Source organism: Microtus pennsylvanicus, chromosome 5 (assembly GCF_037038515.1).
Source record: "Microtus pennsylvanicus isolate mMicPen1 chromosome 5, mMicPen1.hap1, whole genome shotgun sequence".
Classification (NCBI taxonomy): Eukaryota; Metazoa; Chordata; class Mammalia; order Rodentia; family Cricetidae; genus Microtus; species Microtus pennsylvanicus.
Genome location: NC_134583.1, coordinates 42,109,142 through 42,125,849, shown reverse-complemented (window position 1 = coordinate 42,125,849; position 16,708 = coordinate 42,109,142). Strand labels below are relative to the sequence as shown.

Sequence of the window (16,708 nt, the reverse complement as noted above, 5' to 3'; positions counted from 1 at the left end):
ACGATACAGTGTGGACTCAGCACACGTGTGGATACAGTGTGGACTCAGCACACGTGTGGATACAGTGTGGACTCAGCACGCGTGTGGACGATACAGTGTGGACTCAGCACGCGTGTGGACGATACAGTGTGGACTCAGCACACGTGTGGACGATACAGTGTGGACTCAGCACACGTGTGGATACAGTGTGGACTCAGCACACGTGTGGATGATACAGTCTGGACTCAGCACACATGTGGATACAGTGTGGACTCAGCACACGTGTGGATACAGTGTGGACTCAGCACACGTGTGGATGATACAGTGTGGACTCAGCACACGTGTGGATGATACAGTGTGGACTCAGCACGCGTGTGGATGATACAGTGCGGACTCAGCACGCGTGTGGATACAGTGTGGACTCAGCACACGTGTGGATACAGTGTGGACTCAGCACACGTGTGGATACAGTGTGGACTCAGCACACGTGTGGACGATACAGTGTGGGCTCAGCATGCGTGTGGACGATACAGTGTGGACTCAGCACACGTGTGGATACAGTGTGGACTCAGCACACGTGTGGATACAGTGTGGACTCAGCACGCGTGTGGACGATACAGTGTGGACTCAGCACGCGTGTGGACGATACAGTGTGGACTCAGCACACGTGTGGACGATACAGTGTGGACTCAGCACACGTGTGGACGATACAGTGTGGACTCAGCACACGTGTGGATACAGTGTGGACTCAGCACACGTGTGGATGATACAGTCTGGACTCAGCACACATGTGGATACAGTGTGGACTCAGCACACGTGTGGATGATACAGTGTGGACTCAGCACACGTGTGGATGATACAGTGTGGACTCAGCACACGTGTGGACGATACAGTGTGGACTCAGCACACGTGTGGATACAGTGTGGACTCAGCACACGTGTGGATGATACAGTGTGGACTCAGCACACGTGTGGATGATACAGTGTGGACTCAGCACACGTGTGGATGATACAGTGTGGACTCAGCACACGTGTGGATGATACAGTATGGACTCAGCACGCGTGTGGACGATACAGTGTGGACTCAGCACGCGTGTGGATACAGTGTGGACTCAGCACACGTGTGGATACAGTGTGGACTCAGCACACATGTGCATACAGTGTGGACTCAGCACACGTGTGGATACAGTGTGGACTCAGCACGCGTGTGGACGATACAGTGTGGACTCAGCACGCGTGTGGATACAGTGTGGACTCAGCACACATGTGGACGATACAGTGTGGACTCAGCACGCATGTGGATACAGTGTGGACTCAGCACACGTGTGGATGATACAGTGTGGACTCAGCACACGTGTGGATGATACAGTGTGGACTCAGCACACGTGTGGATGATACAGTGTGGACTCAGCACGCGTGTGGATGATACAGTGCGGACTCAGCACACGTGTGGATACAGTGTGGACTCAGCACGCGTGTGGATACAGTGTGGACTCAGCACACGTGTGGATACAGTGTGGACTCAGCACGCGTGTGGATACAGTGTGGACTCAGCACGCGTGTGGATACAGTGTGGACTCAGCACGCGTGTGGATACAGTGTGGACTCAGCACGCGTGTGGATACAGTGTGGACTCAGCACACGTGTGGATACAGTGTGGACTCAGCACGCGTGTGGATACAGTGTGGACTCAGCACGCGTGTGGATACAGTGTGGACTCAGCACGCGTGTGGATACAGTGTGGACTCAGCACGCGTGTGGACGATACAGTGTGGACTCAGCACACGTGTGGATACAGTGTGGACTCAGCACGCGTGTGGATACAGTGTGGACTCAGCACGCGTGTGGATACAGTGTGGACTCAGCACACGTGTGGATGATACAGTGTGGACTCAGCACGCGTGTGGATGATACAGTGCGGACTCAGCACACGTGTGGATACAGTGTGGACTCAGCACGCGTGTGGATACAGTGTGGACTCAGCACACGTGTGGATACAGTGTGGACTCAGCACGCGTGTGGATACAGTGTGGACTCAGCACGCGTGTGGATACAGTGTGGACTCAGCACGCGTGTGGATACAGTGTGGACTCAGCACGCGTGTGGATACAGTGTGGACTCAGCACGCGTGTGGATACAGGTGGACTCAGCACACGTGTGGATACAGTGTGGACTCAGCACGCGTGTGGACGATACAGTGTGGACTCAGAGCACATGTCAGCTCAGAGAACAACTTTGTGAAGTTGGTTCTGTTCTTCCACCTCTATGTGGGTCCATGGGTTTGAACTTGGGTCCTCAGTTTTGTACAGCAAGTGCCTTTTCCTCTCTCATCCATCATGCCAGCCCCATGGTGCCTCTCTGTAGGAGATGAAGAAATGCATCAGATCTCCTTTAAATTAAATTGACTAATTTTTTATTGGCCATGTTGAGAAGCAAGCCCTAGGGATTTCACAGCTAAGCAAGTGTTCTGTGACTGAGCCGTTCTACTTTCCCCTTTACTGTTTTGTTCCATTTTACTGTGTTGTTTTTGCATTGTGGACCAAGCCTGGGCTCTCAAGCATGCCAGGCCAGTATTCTACACTGAGCTACATCCCCAGCCCAGCCCTCTACGGCTTTAAATTAATAATGTTCTCAGGTAGAGTCTCACTGTTTAGTCCTGGAACTGACAATGTAAACCTGTCAGATCTGCCTTCCTCTTTGTCTCATGAGGGCTTGAATTAAAGGCATGAGCTATCACATTCAACTTTTTGTGTGTTTTTTGTTTGTTTTGTCTTTTGAGATAGGGTCTTGCTCTATAGCACTGGCTGACCTGGCACTTGCTATGTAGGCCAGGGCAATCTCAGACTCACCACAGTCCTCCTCCCTCAGACTCCAGGGCTGGGATTCTAGAGGTGTACTACCATGCCTGGCTCATTTCTCCAATTTAGAGGTAGTGAAACTGCGACCTCAAAAAGGCCAACGCCTTCCTTATACAAGGTCATGTAATGAATTAGGAGAGAAGGGTTGCTCACCCCTGGCATCTAGAACCAGAGGACAGAAGTGGCGTCACGTGAAGAACTGGGCTGGGGAGGGGGTTGTGGAGTGGTGTGTAAGAGAAGCTAACCTAGAGCAGAGAGCAGTCAGCAGGTGTGGCCTTCCCCCACACCATGGGAGGACAGGAACTCCCCAAAGACTGTCGGTTCATGGCTTCAGGCACAGCATCATGGCAGCTGACCCTGGCCTAAAATGCAAAAGTTCTGTCTCCCAGGGGACCCTACTTACCAGTCTTCACTCACTGGTGTGACCTCTAGATGGGACACTTTTCAGGCACCGTAGAGACTCTAGAGTTCCTCTGGTCTCTGCTGTCAGGGCTTCCAACTGATAGGTTAGGGCATCAGACTGGACTCAAAGCCCAGATCTCAGGCACCATACAGAAGAGAGGCACCAGCAGGGACGGCCTGAGTATCACCAGTGTCTTGGATGGGTCTTTGGACATCAGTTCTCTCATCTGTCCCAAGGAATTCCTGGAGTCAGCAGTCTATGGAGTCTAGCCTTCTTTGCTTTGCAAGGGTAAGGAGATGGGGCCGAGCTCCTGGTGGGCTGGTGGGTGGGAGGCAGAGGAAGTGGCTTGAGCCACCCTGGGCTGCTCATGTCTGTCTGGACTGTCCCATTACAAGCAGGGAAATCACAGACTCAGCGCTCAGACATCTGGGAGGCTCTGGGCAGCGTGTGTATTTTTAGAAGGCCAGACATGCCCAGAATCCTGGGCGTTGCTGAACCAGAAAAGCAAGGAGGGCAGCAGAAAGTAAACCAAAAGAAGTGGCCGGAGCCTGCCACTTTTCTCACCAAGGTCAGCTGGCCCTGCCTTTCCCGAGGCGATTGACGCTGGCTCCTGCTTCCTTCTAGGTATTCAGGTGTAGACCAATGGCACGGCCTAGGAGGACATTCCGTCCAGTGTGCTTGCTCTCTGCCGATTTGCTCAAGCAGTTACTTAGTACTTTTTCTGGTTCAGATGAACTACTGAGCCCCAGGGACATAGAAAAGAAAGGAGTTGTCTTCCAATCATTTGTGGGTAATGGGGAAGTGAAAACGCCAGCAACTTGACTAGATTGCTGTGGGAGAGAAGGAAGCTGGAGCTGGGGGAAGGCTCAGGGCTTCCACAAGATCAGGTGGAGATGGAAATGCCAACTGCCCGTTGTGGGGCAACCCCTGTGTTATAACTGAGAAGTGATTACCAGTCGTTTCCAGACTCAAGCCTTTTCCTCTATTATTGTTTCTGAAACACGGCATCTCAGAGGTGGAGCAGACACATGTGGAGTTACACGCTGCAATTCAAGCACTTGGAAGGCTAAAGCAGGAACATCAATTTAAGACTAGCCTAAGCTGCATAGCGAGTTGAAGGAAAATCTAAGCAACTTTTTTTGTTTTTGTTTTTTTTGTTGGTTTTTTTGTTTGTTTGGTTGTTTGGTTGGTTTTTTTTACTGTAGCTTTGGAGCCTGTCCTGGAACTCGCTCTGTAGAGCAGGCTGGCCTCAAACTCACATAGATCCGCCTGCCTCTGCCTCCCGAGTGCTAGGATTAAAGGTGTGAGCCACCACTGCCTGGCAAATCTAAGCAACTTAGTGAGACTCTGTCCCAAAAAGGCATCAAGAGAAGAAGGGGCAACATGGAGTGGCGGGGAGGATAGTGGAATAAAGAGTAAGATGGTCCTCTTTAGCGCTATCTACCAGAAAACTTTGGTTGCCAGTGTGCCCCTCCCCTAATTCTAACCCAACAACCCCCCCAGGCAAGTCCACCCCATCACATCACAGACAAGAACCCAAGCCCCAGAAGGGCTGGTATACCCCAGATGAGGGTGACCTGCGAGTTCCTTCTGATGGAAAGTACAGGGAAGCTGCCCCCCGACCTGTCCATCAGAGGGAGAGAACTGGGGTGTAGAGTGAGCAAAAGGCAGAGTGCATCCCCACACACTTCTATAGCACAACTGCTGTGGGACAGTGGATTCATACTTTGTAAAGATTTGTCACTTGTATCTTAATATAATGCTGATTGGCCAGTAGCCAGGCAGGAAGTATAGGTGGGGTGACCAGAACAGGAGAATTCTGGTAAGAGGAAAGAGTCAGTCTGCAGTGGTCACCCAGACACAGAGGAAGCAAGATGAGAATCCCTGGCTGACAAAGGTACCAAGCCACATGGCTAACACAGACAAGAATAGTGGATTAATATAAGATGTAAGAGTTAGTTAATAAGAAGCCTGAGCTAATAGGCCAACCAGTTTATGATTAATGTAGACCTCTGTGTGTTTCTTTGGGATGAACAGCTGCAGGACTGGGTGGGACAGACACCTCGGTCAACACACAACTACAACTACAGTTTAGACCTGGCCTGTTCCCACATCTCTTCTCTGCCTGTCCTTTCCACCCAGGATTTCCTGATCTAGTCTCACTAGCTAAAGTTCCCTGCCTTGTTCATGATATCTGTGACTTTTCTACCTAACTCATTAAAACTGTTACTTATACTATAAGGATAATCTGAACAAATTAATACAGCATGCTGGATAAGTGCAGAGTGTCTTTATTAAAAAGGTCCTTCTTTGTCAATACCCATGTGTAGGCTTATCAGCAAACTGGGGCATCTCCTAAGGTGACTGCTTGGCAGACCTCACATTGAGACTCACCAGATGTGAGACTCCCTACTGTAGCCCAGGTGATTGCTTCTCCCTGCAAGTCCTGCCACCTGATCTCTTCCACTCACTGTACAGTCTTTGAGTCTGTCTGTCAAGGCTGGGATCTAAGTTTCTTCCCCATAAAGTGGAAAGTTGTGTTAGACAAACTGCTCCCCTTCTGGTTCCAGCACACCAGGACCCCAAATTGTGGCTGAGTCAATTTCCCTTTTGCTCCCTGGGTTCCCCAGCTGCCCCGGGTGCTGTAGTGGGGACTAAAAGCAGAAAAGCCGTGCCTCCAGGAGGGCAGGGTCAGCAGGACAGACAGAGCCAGACCGGGTGTCTCAGGATAACTTCCAGGAGTGGTGTGACTCAACATCCTAAGCTCCTGGGCGGTCAGAGCCCCGCGATGCCTTCTGAAGTATACTGACGAGACAGCCACACCACCTCAATCCTGGCAAAGACTCACAGCGGCTCTGCCCTGTCCCATCCTGACTGACACTGAGAGCTCACTGCTCCGGAGATCGGGCCCCAAGGCAGAACTACAATCTCTGATAAGCTCATTCCTTCACTCCCACCCTTGGGCCTGCCCGACTCCCAAAGGTGGCCTAGATTTCAAATGAAAGAGTCCGCCTGCTGTGAAACCCTCCCAGCTCTCCCATCCTAGGCAGGGCGAGGCCTTAAATCACCTTGGTCTGTCCACACACTTAGACCCTGTCACCGGCTCTCTCCATGGGCTCCTCAGTGCCCTTCCTAGTTCAGAGCCTTTGCTTGAACAAAACTCCCTTGGAATCAACCTGCTCTGAGCACAGCTCTGGACAAGTGCACTGGACTTAACTTCGGCCTCGGGCCTTTTTCATAGAACTGCTCAGAAGGAACCCTGCTGTTGGATGTGGAATTCTATTAAATTTCACTTTTCTGGGGGAAAGTCTGAAGCCCTGTTGCTTGGCCAGGGGATTTCATGCCTGGAAGGCACTGGAGATAAGGGAAGTATCTATCCTCCCGGAACCTCCAGATCTCGGGTCCCTCCAGCCCCCATGTCCACTAGAGTCTGTGGAAAGCTTTGCTTCCGTGCGACAGTTTGCTGGCCAGATAAGCTAATCTGGGAACCTTGTGCTCGGGCCATCTGTTATCTTGTTATTTTGTCCCCTAAGAGGCCTCCTGAGGACACAAGCAGGAACTGTGACCATAACATCAGGTAGGAGGAGAGACAGGGAAATGCTTCAGATTAGGTGTCTTAATCTTCATCTGTGTGTGGAACCATCTTGGCTGTCAGTGACCTGTCCCCACCTTAACCCAGTTGATGAAGCTGTAAAATACAGATTTCATAGGTTATTACCTCTTGGGGACACTGTGCCTACTCTGATCTGCTCCCAGGACTGAGGTGGCCTTAGTTTCTCCATCTGTACAATGGTCAGGAAGGTGAAGACTCTAATCCCTGAGAATCTTTGGCGGGATGAAGGGAAGAGGCTGCACCTGTTTGCACAGGACTGGGTAGGACTCCATACTTGCCACACATCATCTCTCAGTCCTACATGGGAAGGAAGCCCTCTGCCCGTGGAAGCTCTTGGAATGAAAACAGGCTTCTTTCGCACCCCTGCTCAGCTACAAATCTCTGCAAACATAAGTAGCCTCAGTATTTTGTAAGCATGTGGTAAAATATGTAAGGTATAAAACTGAGCATTTTAGATACAGAATTTAAGTATACTGACAATGTTATAACTGTCATTGTGATCTGCTTCCAGACTTTCTCCTCATCCCAAACAGCTCTGAGACCGTTAATTAGGAACACCCGGTCTCCTTTCCGAGCCCCTACTATCCTCTGATTGTGCTTTTTGTCTTAATGATTTGCCTATTGTAAGCACCTCATTGCCAAAAGAGAAAATCTGCCTTTAATTTAAAGATCCCAAATAAGACATGCCTGCAATTCTGTACTTAAAAGGCTGAGGCAAGCCCAGCAGTGGTAGCGCACACTTTTAGTCCCAGCGCTCAGGAGGCAGAAGCTGGCCGATCTCTGTGAGTTCAAGGTCAGCCTGGTCTACAAAATGAGTTCCAGGACAGCCAGAGCTACACAGAGAAACACTGTCAAAAAAAAAAAAAAAAGGCAAGAAGATTCCTGTGCATTTGAGGCCAGTCTGAGTGACATAGTAAAATTCCAGGCTAGCCTGGCTACAGTATGAGACTTTGCCTAAATAAATAAGTAAATAAATCCCTGATAGAGCAGACCTATAATCCTAGATTTTCTGGAAATGGAGGCAAGAGGATCACAAGTTTACGATCACAAGCTACAGAGTTAGTTAAAAGCCAACCTTGGGCAACTTAGTGAGGTTCTTATTAAAATTAAAAGTAAGAAGAAGACTAAGATGCAGCACAGTGCTAGGCCACTTCCCTAGAACATACAGAAGCACTTTGTAAGGCAAAATAAACCACCTAAAAAAGCTTGGTGACTCATACCGAGAACCCACCTCAGGAGGTGGAAGCCAGAGCAGACATTTGAGGCCAACCTGGAATTTGTTAATTCATTAATTAGTTGAAAGTCAAAATCCTAGTGATTCTTGTTGATCCTAGAATCGGGCATAGCTCCACAAAATGTCCCAGTGGGTGAAACAAAGGAGGTTTTGTAGCTAGGCCGAGTGGAGGCAGAGCCAAAACCAGGAAGACCATCATCTTTCCTTGCAGAAATTGGTTAACATCGGCTTACTCCAGGTTCCTTATTTGTTGCATAAACAGAAGGTCACATAAAGAGCTCAGTTTCAGCTTTGGTGACTGGAACTTTAACATGAGTTACTCTGTCTTCAAGTAGTCTCTTGGAGTCTAGCACAGAAACTCAATTTAAAACAATGACTCACTGGTAATTTCCATTTAGCTTCATATATCTGGGATCAAAGCATGTTTGCCTTTTATGCCTAAAAAATTATTTCAGTTCCTGTAATGTTATCAAGGGTCACTCTTTTACATGTAGTGTGTGTGTGCTGCATCTGTGTGGAGGTCGGAGGACAACTTGCAGACGCCGATTCTCTCCTACTGTGAGTCGTGTGAGACGCGGTGGCAGGCGCCCGACTTGCTGAGCCATCTCGTCAGCCCTCTCGGCCACTGCGAATGGTCAGGGAGTCCTCTGCTCTTTGGCTCTCCATGACTGGGTTTATCCACTCCTCCTGGTGGCGCTATTTACACTTTCAGCTATTGGGCAGTGGCGCTACAAATGCGATACAAGTGTCATCTTGAATCCCCAGTTCTTTTGGTTTTATCGCTAGAAATGAAACTGCCGACGACGTAGACTATTTTCCACTTTCCGAGGAGCCGCTGTGCCGCTGTACACAGTGGCCACACCTGTCCCCTTTTGTGTAGATGGCACAGTGTCCAAATTCTCAACGTTCTCAGCAATGCTTGCTTACTGTACTCTAAAATAAAAAGTCATCCTAGTGCGTGGGTAGGAGTTTTTCAGTGTGTTTAGCCTCACAACGTTTCAGAGTGTTTTATTATTATCTTCCCTGGCGGGTGGAGTGCCATGGCTTGAGTGGGAGGTCAGAGGACAGCTCGAGGGAGCTGGTTCTCCCCTTCCACCATGCCAGGGGGCTGGAGAAGTAGTCTAAGCTTAAGAGCACTGGTGGCTCTTCCAGGGGACCTGGGTTCAACTCCCAGCACTCCCAAGGAGTCTCATAACCATCTATAATTCCAGTCCTGGGGATAAGATGCCCTCTTCTGGCCTTTAAGGGCACTGCATGCACATGGTGCACAGACATACATGCAAGGACAGCCATACCTATAAAATAAAAATATATTAAAAAAGAAAGAAAAAATAAATTGAACTCAAGTTATCAAGCTTGGCATCAGGCACTTTTACTCACTAACCCATCCTGTTGTTCCATTTTGTTTTGTTTTGTTTGAGACATTCTCATTCTTCTGAAGTCCATGCTGGCCTGGAGCTTACTGTCTATCTCAGGCTGACCTCAAACTTGCTGTAATCCTCCTGCTTTAGCTACCCAGCCCTGATGTCCTGGTCTGTTTTGAGGTTTGTTTTGATTATCTTTTAAACATATTTTACTAGCACCCAAATCTTTTTATCGGAGACAATGTTCCCCAAAGTCTCCTGCTCACTGCAGGAAAAGGAGGCTGACGGAGAGATGTGGGGTGCTCATGTCTAAGAACTCTCCCCGTCTCCCCTTTCCCCATCTCACACAGATGGGGACCCTTCAGAGCAAGTGGCACTTGGGAAAGTCCCTCAAATAGTTACGGAAGCCCTCCCTTTTCTGAAGAACTAACTTGGAGGAGGCCAAGTACAACAGGGGCAGAAAGTTTCTTGTTCTTTGTCCTTGGGGACAGGCCATCTTTGCTTTGGCAGGTGGTTGAGATTATCAAGTGTAAACAGAGTACTGCGGACCTGATAAGGGTTGCCTCTCTCCCTCTCTACATACACAAACACACACATGCACATGAAATAGAATAATAAATCTAAAAGAAGAAGGACAAAAGGAAAAAACAGTCCCTGGGTACCTGAGGAGAGTTCACTGGTAGGAATGGTGACCATACTCAATAGGATCTTCCTCAGAGCCAGGTGAAGGGGAGGACACACCTTTCTTCCCAGCCCTTGTGGGGCAGAGGAGGAGGATCTGACTCTGAGACCAGCCTGGTCTCCAGATTGAGTTCCAGGATAGCCAGGACTGCACAGAGAAACCCTGTCTGTTCGAGCTCACGGTTGTGAGCAGGCTGTGGTAGTGTGCTCGCCCACCCATCTCTTCACTTGGGGGGACTAGGCAAGTGGAGCGCCACAAATTCCAGGCCTTATCTAGTTCCACACCAGCAAGGCCACATGGTGAGACTCTGTCTCAAATAAAAAAGTAAGAAGATTGTGAACTTAGATTCCAGATGTCGTGCGCTCCTGCCTGCTGGTGCTCTCCGCACTGAAATGGCGGCACTGGCGTGACATGTCCTGGGTGAAGTGAGTTTGTCCCTAAGGGTTTCAACACTCCTCTGGGGTGGAAGAGAAAGCCTCCCTTGGCTGGATTGCCCCATGGTAAGGTCTCTAAACCTCGAATTAATGGAGGTGTGACAGAATTTGTGCCTTGTGAGGTAATCATGCCTGTCACTTACAGTTCACTGTTTCCATAGCTCCCAAGAGAGTGCCCTGTTGCTCCTCATCTTCAATCCCACCCAACCCCTTGCCTAGGTGGTTAGAATGTGAATGGCTGCCACAGGCTCAGATATTTACTTTAAGATTTATTTGTTTGTGTATTTTATGTGTATGGGCATTTTGTCTGAAACATGTCTGCACACCAGAAGAGGGCATCCAATTCCATTATAGATTGTTGTCATGGTGCCATGTGGGTGCTGGAATCAATCCTGGGCCCTCTGCACGAACATGTGTTCTCAACTGCTGAGCCATCTCTTCAGCCCCCCTATATTTGAATGCGTGGTCCCCAGTGGGTAGAACTGTTTGGGAAGGATTAGGAGGTGTGGCCTTGCTGGAGGAGGTGTGTCACTGGGGGCAAACTCTGAAGAAAAGCCCAGGTCATTTCCAGTTAACCAAATAGCGCTCTCTCTCTCTCTCTCTCTCTCTCTCTCTCTCTCTCTCTTACATACACACACACACACACACACACACACACACACACACACACACACAAATTTTTAAAAAGATTTCAGTCCAGTCCTGCTGTACTTGGGAGCCAAAGACTGAAGGATCAGAAGTTCAAAGCCATCCTTTCATATACAGAAAGTTCAAAATCAGACTGAACTACATGAGACCTGGTCTTAAAACAAAACAAAACCCCCCAAAAAGTTTTTTATTTCCTGTTCACTCCTTCTGTCACAGCTTACTCAGCCAGCGCAGAACCAGTTCCCTTCAGGACAAGGAGCTCAGCTGATCTGTAAAACTGATGTAAGGAACTATCAAAGGTGATTCGGTGGGTAAGGACACTTGCCACCAAGACTGACAACCAAAGTTGCCAAGAAGGTGGAAGAGAACTGACCACTGCAACCACGTTGTCCTCTGACCTTTTAATGTGTGTCGTGCGCTGGAGTGGGAGGTCCTTTGGTACATGTTGCTTTTATTGGCAAATGAATAAAGAAGCTGCTTTGGCCTGTGATAGGGCAGAACAGAGCTAGGCAGGAAAACTAAGCTGAATGCTGGGAGAAAGTAGGCAAAGTCTGTGAGACGCCATGTAGCTGCCGCCAAAGGAGACAGACACCTGGGAACCTTACTGGTAAGTATAAAATAATAAAAATGGGTTAATTTAAAATATAAGAGCTAGCTAACAATATTCTTAAGCTACTGACCAAGCAGTGTTTTATATAATACAGTTTCTGTGTAATTATTTCAGGTCTGGGCAGCTGGGAACGAACAAGTGAAAGACCCTACAGACCCCCTCCTCAAAACCCACAGCTAGCATGCTCCTGGGGGAACGTCCTGTTTCCTTTAAAAAAAATTCTCCGGATCAGCAGCCAGCCTGCTCTCATAAGAACATCCCATGTGCTTGAGAGAGCAGGGTGTCTATGAGATAGGACATCAACAAAGCAGGTTGACTGCAAACCAGGATATCTATAAAGATAGGAACAGGATGACTGTTGCCAGGCATCCATGCTGAGAGAGGAAACCATTCATGCCTCCAGCCTCATTCCGATAACCACGCTTTTGCTTCTGTAAACTTGCTTCTTGCTGACACCCATGCTGAGAGAGGAAACCATTCATGCCCCCGCCTCATTCCAGTTGACTGATAACCACGCTTTTGCTTCTGTAAACTTGCTTTTTGCTCTTCCCTATAAAAAGACCTCCCCCCAGTCTGCAGGCGCACAAGTCCTCCGAAAGACTTTGCTGCCCGCAGGTACCTGTGTTTACTCAATAAACCTCTTGCTAATTGCATCCTGTGGTCTGGACTCGGAGTGTCCTGGTTCTGGGGACTTCATTGGAGGAAAAGGTCCTCTCTGAGGGTCTTTCACAAGCAGCCTCCGACAGCCATGCAGATCCACATACATACACACAGTAAGTAATGTGAACAAGCAGCCTCCGACAGCCATGCAGATCCACATACATACACACAGTAAGTAATTAATGTAAATGAGAACTTTAATGGCAACAACTTCTCTTACAGATATTAATTTTATCATTTTATTCTAGAATCAAGCCATACAATACAGTATATGCTTCAATGAGTCAAAGAGAACAGATTGGTTTTCTCGTCTGATTTTTCAGTAGTGTTGAACCAAAAGCCAGGCAAGTACACCACTTCGGCTACAGTCCCAGCCCAGAGCCTACTTTTATAGAGGTAAAGGTTTGAAGGAAGCAGAAACAAAATACATAAAACAAACTGGTCATTTCCTCCTGAAGTAGGCAGAGGAAACACAATAGAAAAGTAACTGGTCAGTTGACACCCAGGTTGTTTTAAGTTGCTTCTTTTGTTTAGGGTTAAAACAGAGCAAGCATTACTTGCTGCTGGCCAGCCTGCTGGAAGTTTGGCTGCTAGCTCACATCTCAGATCAGACAACAAGCTTTGTTTGACTTTTACTACAACCCCAGTTTTGTAAACTTCCTGTATTATTTTGTTTTCTTGAGATAGGTTCTTCTTATGTAGCTCACGTTCACACTCTAGCCTCCTGCCTCCTGGGATTACAGGACTACAATTTGCTTAGAGTTTTTTGTTTGTTTGTTTGTTTTTTGAGACCTGATCTCAGTTTATAGTCCTGGACAGCCTAGAACTTGCTTTGTAGACCAGGTTGGCCTCGACCTCACAGAGATCCACCTGCCTCTGTCTCTCGAGTTCTGGGATTAAAGGCGTGCACCACTACTGCCCAGCCCAAGTAGTGGCTGTAAAAGTGTGTGTCTGGCAGGTTTCATTTTTGTCAACCTACTCTAAACAAAGAAAATTTTTAGTGCTTGTTGGTTTAGCTCAGTGTTGGAGCATATGCCTAGCATTTTCATACTCAGCCCTGAATGTGATCCCCATTACTGGAAAAAATATGTAAGTATTTGAGATGAATTGGGAATGTAATTCAGGAAAGCACAGATTGTAACAGTCTTGACAATATGCAGCCTGACATTTGGCCTGGTGCAAGAGTCAAAAGTCTAAATCATTCTAAAGGCAGGGAGAGGCTAGAGAGATGGTTCGGCTGTTAAGAGCTGAGGACCAGAGTTCAAGCCCCAGCGTCCTCGCCAGACAGCTCACAACTGCCCACTCCAGGACTCCTGCACCTCTGTTTCTGCGGGACCAGCACCTCTTCTGGTCTCTGAGGGAACTGTCTGCACATGCACAAATCCACACACAGGCACACAAATATACACGATTAAAAAATAAGAAGAAGCCAGGTGTTGGTGCCACACGCCTTTAATCCCAGCTCTTGGGAGGCAGAGGCATGCGGATCTCAGTGAGTTCAAGACAGCCTGGTCTGCAAAGTGAGTTCCAAGACAGCCAGGACTGTCACAGAGAGAAACAGAGAAACCCTGTCTTGAAAAACAAAAACAAAACAAAAAAAAAGGAAGGAAGGAAGGAAGGAAGGAAAGAAGGAAGAAAGAAAGAAAGAAAGAAAGAAAGAAAGAAAGAAAGAAGAGAAAAAAGAAAAGAAAAAGACGCCTTTAATCTCAGCACTCGGGAGGCAGAGACAGGCGGATCTCTGTGTTTGAGGCCAGCCTGGTCTACAAGAGCTAGTTCCAGGACAGGCTCCAAAGCTACAAAGGAAGCCTGTCGCAAAAAAAAAAAAAAAAAAAAAAAAAAAAAAAAAAAAAGAGAGAGAGAGAGAAAGAAAGAAAAAGAAAATAGTTTAAAAGTCTTCTACTGTAATTCTTACTTCACAGGGACTATAGCCCGCTGGCAGACTAATAAGCTACTTGGAATTTCATAGGCATATCTTCTTTGATCCATTATGTTATACCAGGAAATTTGCTAGCTTCAAATGCAAGGCAATCTGAAGAAGAGGTTGGAATTCCCCAACTCAGCAGTTTTTCAGCTGTGTGTGAAAAGCACGATTCTACTGGTGGAGCTTAGGCAATTTAGAAAGATGCTTGAGAACATAAATTCTTTGGGGAGAAGAGGGAGATTTTCTCACCAAACAGGCAACATCTACTCCTCACAAAGAAGAGCATTTTCTGCCCACCCAGGATGGAGCTCGGATGCGGTGTGGGCTCTGGGCCTGACAAACGCTGTACTAGCTGTGTCCTCTGGTTCCACTCCCTAAGCCAAAGTGCTAATTCAGGTGTCCCATCTGTCCTGCTTAGCCCAGTCACTGTCAGGATATGCTTGGCATTCAGATCACCTAAAATAAAATCTCAATTATGTAAAAGGAATCTTTAACCTGAAGTGTTTTCTGTACCCATCATACAAAGGATTGTGAAGTTGAAGTATGGTGGTGTATGCATACCACGGACGGCCGAGGCAAAGGCTGACTGCTTGTCTTGGGAGCTTCGGGCTAGCCTAGGCAGTGTAAGAAAGCCATGGGTTGAAAACCAAAGCCTTGACCACACACAGGAAAAGAAAGAAAGATGAAAACAGGGAAGAGAAGAGACTAGAGCAGGAAGCAAGGGTCTGAATCTTATCCATTAAACCTCCAGCCAAGGCTGTTCATTTCTGTCAATTTCTTCTTGTACCCAAGCTCCATGCAACTAATAAATGAATGACTCCATCTTCATGCACTCTCCTTAATTAACTGGAGCAACCAATTTCTTCCATTTGTTCAATCATTTGCTTTTTAAAAATTGGAATCCAAAGCCAGGCGGTGGTGGCGCACGCCTTTAATTCCAGCACTCAGGAGGTAGAGGTAGGTGGATCTATGTAAGTTTGAGGCCAGCGTGGTCTATAGAGCTAGTTCCAGGACAGGCTCCAAAGACACACAGAGAAACCTTATCTCGAAAATTTAATATATATATATATATAATATTATATATTATACATAGATATATATATCTCCAGGGGAAAAACTCACTATACAGACCAGGCTGACTTCAAACTTTATTATTCTACCTTTGCCTCCCAAGAACTAAATTACAGGCATACATCACTATATTCAGCTAACATTTAAGTGTTCCAGGTAACCTAATACCTGCATTTATCTTCAAACAATGACTGATCTGAGGACCAGTGTGTGAGTGTTGGCCGTGCATGTATGAAGGCCTAGGTTTGATCCTCAGAACCCACCTAAAAGTGAAAAAGAGAGCCAACCCCACAAAGTGTCTGCTGACCCCTGCATAGATGATGTGGCGTAGGAGAGAGGAGAGCAAAGTGTCTGCTGACCCCTGCATAGATGATGTGGCGTGGGAGAGAGAGGAGCAAACAAAGCTAGTGTTGTTTGGTTCCCAGCACCCCAGTTGCAGGGAACCTTCCACCCTCTTCTGGTCTCCAAGGTGATAGACCCATGCGTGGTGCACACACTCTCACACGGACAAGACACTTCTCATACACATAAAAAATAAAGATAAATCTAAAGAAGAAAAGAATCTGAGAACTGGCGGTCTCCGGTTAAGAGTATGATTTGCCAGTTTGCCAGTTAGAGTTTTATTCTCTAGAAATACAATGCAGAGCAAGAATTTTTGTTTGTTTTAGAGAGAATTTAAGTAACTAAGTATGTGGTAGGTGAGCTAATTGGTTTGAGTATAGTAAACACTTTACAATGCACACATACATAAAAACATCACATTGTAGCTATGTTGGTTGGGTTTTTGCTTTTGTATTTTGCCAATTTGACACAAGCTAGGGTCATCTAGAAAGGAGCAACCTCAATTAAGGAAATGAGTTTATCAAATTGTCTTGTGGACAGATCTACAGAGCATTTTCTTGACTAATAATTGATATGAGGGCCCTGCCCATTGTAGGCAGTTCCACCCTTGGGTAGTCAGGCTGTGTGAAAAAGAAGCTGGGAGGCCATAGGAAGCAAGCCAGGAAACAATACCCCTCTTTGGCCTCTGCTTCTGTTCCTGCCTCCAGTTACTGCCTTGAGTTCCTGTCCTAACTCCCCTTCATGATGGACTATAGACTGTAAGAGGAAATAAACCCTTTCCTCCACAAGCTGGCTTGGGTGAGTGTTTTATCACAGTAACAGAAAACAAACTAGAGCGCACGCCTTGACAATATATAATTCCTGTTTCTCAATTAGACCTTAGTCATGCT

General features: G+C 47.4%; 1 long non-coding RNA gene across 1 annotated transcript; it reads left to right on the top strand.

Annotated features, from left to right (window-relative positions):
* Positions 1-2,966: 2,966 nt before the first annotated feature.
* Positions 2,967-12,477, top strand: LOC142849452 (uncharacterized). Its single transcript, XR_012910579.1, has 2 exons — positions 2,967-3,527; positions 11,431-12,477. It is a non-coding gene; the product is annotated as an uncharacterized LOC142849452 (long non-coding RNA).
* The last annotated feature ends 4,231 nt before the right edge of the window (positions 12,478-16,708 follow it).